Source organism: Oncorhynchus tshawytscha, unplaced genomic scaffold (assembly GCF_018296145.1).
Source record: "Oncorhynchus tshawytscha isolate Ot180627B unplaced genomic scaffold, Otsh_v2.0 Un_contig_4353_pilon_pilon, whole genome shotgun sequence".
Lineage (NCBI taxonomy): Eukaryota > Metazoa > Chordata > Actinopteri > Salmoniformes > Salmonidae > Oncorhynchus > Oncorhynchus tshawytscha.
Window position 1 is genome coordinate 27,501 of NW_024608077.1, and position 3,877 is coordinate 31,377.

Consider the following 3,877-nt stretch of genomic DNA (forward strand, 5'->3'; position numbering starts at 1 on the left):
TTGTATTCTAAATGCCCTCTGATTGTATAGCAGTAGGCTACAGGGATTCTAAATGCCCTCTGATTGTATAGCAGTAGGCTGCAGGGATTCTAAATGCCCTCTGATTGTATAGCAGTAGGCTACAGGGATTCTAAATGCCCTCTGATTGTATAGCAGTAGGCTACAGGGATTCTAAATGCCCTCTGATTGTATAGCAGTAGGCTGCAGGGATTCTAAATGCCCTCTGATTGTACAGCAGTAGGCTGCAGGGATTCTAAATGCCCTCTGATTGTATAGCAGTAGGCTAAATGCCCTCTGATTGGGATTCTAAATGCCCTCTGATTGTATAGCAGTAGGCTACAGGGATTCTAAATGCCCTCTGATTGTATAGCAGTAGGCTACAGGGATTCTAAATGCCCTCTGATTGTATAGCAGTAGGCTACAGGGATTCTAAATGCCCTCTGATTGTATAGCAGTAGGCTACAGGGATTCTAAATGCCCTCTGATTGTATAGCAGTAGGCTACAGGGATTCTAAATGCCCTCTGATTGTATAGCAGTAGGCTACAGGGATTCTAAATGCCCTCTGATTGTATAGCAGTAGGCTACAGGGATTCTAAATGCACTCTGATTGTATAGCAGTAGGCTACAGGGATTCTAAATGCCCTCTGATTGTATAGCAGTAGGCTACAGGGATTCTAAATGCCCTCTGATTGTATAGCAGTAGGCTACAGGGATTCTAAATGCCCTCTGATTGTATTGCAGTAGGCTACAGGGATTCTAAATGCCCTCTGATTGTATTGCAGTAGGCTACAGGGATTCTAAATGCCTTCTGATTGTATAGCAGTAGGCTACAGGGATTCTAAATGCCCTCTGATTGTATAGCAGTAGGCTACAGGGATTCTAAATGCCCTCTGATTGTATTGCAGTAGGCTACAGGGATTCTAAATGCCCTCTGATTGTATAGCAGTAGGCTACAGGGATTCTAAATGCCCTCTGATTGTATTGCAGTAGGCTACAGGGATTCTAAATGCCCTCTGATTGTATAGCAGTAGGCTACAGGGATTCTAAATGCCCTCTGATTGTATTGCAGTAGGCTACAGGGATTCTAAATGCCCTCTGATTGTATAGCAGTAGGCTACAGGGATTCTAAATGCCCTCTGATTGTATAGCAGTAGGCTACAGGGATTCTAAATGCCCTCTGATTGTATAGCAGTAGGCTACAGGGATTCTAAATGCCCTCTGATTGTATAGCAGTAGGCTACAGGGATTCTAAATGCCCTCTGATTGTATAGCAGTAGGCTACAGGGATTCTAAATGCCCTCTGATTGTATAGCAGTAGGCTACAGGGATTCTAAATGCACTCTGATTGTATAGCAGTAGGCTACAGGGATTCTAAATGCCCTCTGATTGTATAGCAGTAGGCTACAGGGATTCTAAATGCCCTCTGATTGTATAGCAGTAGGCTACAGGGATTCTAAATGCCCTCTGATTTTATAGCAGTAGGCTACAGGGATTCTAAATGCCCTCTGATTGTATAGCAGTAGGCTACAGGGATTCTAAATGCCTTCTGATTGTATAGCAGTAGGCTACAGGGATTCTAAATGCCTTCTGATTGTATAGCAGTAGGCTACAGGGATTCTAAATGCCCTCTGATTGTATAGCAGTAGGCTACAGGGATTCTAAATGCCCTCTGATTGTATTGCAGTAGGCTACAGGGATTCTAAATGCCCTCTGATTGTATAGCAGTAGGCTACAGGGATTCTAAATGCCCTCTGATTGTATTGCAGTAGGCTACAGGGATTCTAAATGCCCTCTGATTGTATAGCAGTAGGCTACAGGGATTCTAAATGCCCTCTGATTGTATAGCAGTAGGCTACAGGGATTCTAAATGCCCTCTGATTGTATTGCAGTAGGCTACAGGGATTCTAAATGCCCTCTGATTGTATAGCAGTAGGCTACAGGTATTCTAAATGCCCTCTGATTGTATAGCAGTAGGCTACAGGGATTCTAAATGCCCTCTGATTGTATAGCAGTAGGCTGCAGGGATTCTAAATGCCCTCTGATTGTATAGCAGTAGGCTACAGGGATTCTAAATGCCTTCTGATTGTATAGCAGTAGGCTACAGGGATTCTAAATGCCTTCTGATTGTATAGCAGTAGGCTACAGGGATTCTAAATGCCCTCTGATTGTTGTATAGCAGTAGGCTACAGGGATTCTAAATGCCCTCTGATTGTATAGCAGTAGGCTGCAGGGATTCTAAATGCCCTCTGATTGTATAGCAGTAGGCTACAGGGATTCTAAATGCCCTCTGATTGTATTGCAGTAGGCTGCAGGGATTCTAAATGCCCTCTGATTGTATAGCAGTAGGCTGCAGGGATTCTAAATGCCCTCTGATTGTATTGCAGTAGGCTGCAGGGATTCTAAATGCCCTCTGATTGTATAGCAGTAGGCTACAGGGATTCTAAATGCCCTCTGATTGTATAGCAGTAGGCTACAGGTATTCTAAATGCCCTCTGATTGTATAGCAGTAGGCTACAGGTATTCTAAATGCCCTCTGATTGTATAGCAGTAGGCTACAGGTATTCTAAATGCACTCTGATTGTATTGCAGTAGGCTACAGGTATTCTAAATGCCCTCTGATTGTATAGCAGTAGGCTACAGGTATTCTAAATGCACTCTGATTGTATAGCAGTAGGCTACAGGTATTCTAAATGCCCTCTGATTGTATAGCAGTAGGCTACAGGTATTCTAAATGCACTCTGATTGTATAGCAGTAGGCTACAGGGATTCTAAATGCCCTCTGATTGTATAGCAGTAGGCTACAGGTATTCTAAATGCCCTCTGATTGTATAGCAGTAGGCTACAGGGATTCTAAATGCCCTCTGATTGTATAGCAGTAGGCTACAGGTATTCTAAATGCCCTCTGATTGTATTGCAGTAGGCTACAGGGATTCTAAATGCCCTCTGATTGTATAGCAGTAGGCTACAGGTATTCTAAATGCCCTCTGATTGTATAGCAGTAGGCTACAGGTATTCTAAATGCACTCTGATTGTATAGCAGTAGGCTACAGGTATTCTAAATGCCCTCTGATTGTATAGCAGTAGGCTACAGGTATTCTAAATGCACTCTGATTGTTTTTTTTACCAGATATCTTTCATGTTGTATTAGATAGTATTAGTTTTGAAAAACACTGCTAGTTTATAAATCTACTCTCTTATTCCCAGTCCTCAGGTTGCCACTCGTCTCCTGGCCCACAAGATCCAGTCTCCTCAGCAGAGAGAGGCTCTGCAGGCCCTCACAGTAAGATAACACACCATCATATTATTATACTATAGTAATAACTATATAATACTGTTGTAAAACCCCTCTACGTAACAGAAGATCCAGTCTCCTCAGCAGAGAGAGGCCCTTCAGGCCCTCACAGTAAGATAACACACCATCATATTATTATACTATAGTAATAACTATATAATACTGTTGTAAAACCCCTCTACGTAACAGAAGATCCAGTCTCCTCAGCAGAGAGAGGCTCTGCAGGCCCTCACAGTAAGATAACACACCATCATATTATTATACTATAGTAATAACTATATAATACTGTTGTAAAACCCCTCTACGTAACAGAAGATCCAGTCTCCTCAGCAGAGAGAGGCCCTTCAGGCCCTCACAGTAAGATAACACACCATCATATTATTATACTATAGTAATAACTATATAATACTGTTGTAAAACCCCTCTACGTAACAGAAGATCCAGTCTCCTCAGCAGAGAGAGGCCCTTCAGGCCCTCACAGTAAGATAACACACCATCATATTATTATACTATAGTAATAACTATATAATACTGTTGTAAAACCCCTCTACGTAACAGAAGATCCAGTCTCCTCAGCAGAGAGA

At 42.4% G+C, this 3,877-nt stretch overlaps 1 long non-coding RNA gene across 1 annotated transcript in view; it reads left to right on the top strand.

Moving 5' to 3' along the window:
* LOC121843257 overlaps nucleotides 1–3,343 on the top strand; it is an 8,568-nt gene extending 5,225 nt beyond the window's left edge. The window contains exon 3 of the long non-coding RNA XR_006081484.1: nucleotides 3,206–3,343. This is a non-coding gene — a long non-coding RNA (uncharacterized LOC121843257). The remainder of the gene's footprint in view (nucleotides 1–3,205) is intronic.
* Nucleotides 3,344–3,877: the final 534 nt, after the last annotated feature.